The following is a 212-nucleotide window of genomic DNA, read 5'->3' as shown; positions in this document are numbered from 1 at the left end:
AAAGAACAGCGAAAGAGTTCCATTGTTACAATTTAATGGGTCAGCGAAGACAGCGCCTCTGTGATGATTTCCCGACATCGCAGACAATGTCCATAGAACATTTCAAAAGCGTGGCGCTCTCAGGTTATTGCTGTCTTATAGCCAAAGCTTCAGGCTTAATTCTGTTTTTAGAAATTTTTTCTAATAGAAGAACTACATACCAACACATAGTC

The sequence above is a fragment of the Palaemon carinicauda genome, chromosome 23, assembly GCF_036898095.1.
Source record: "Palaemon carinicauda isolate YSFRI2023 chromosome 23, ASM3689809v2, whole genome shotgun sequence".
Taxonomy (NCBI): Eukaryota; Metazoa; Arthropoda; class Malacostraca; order Decapoda; family Palaemonidae; genus Palaemon; species Palaemon carinicauda.
Note: the sequence above shows the minus strand (reverse complement) of the source record.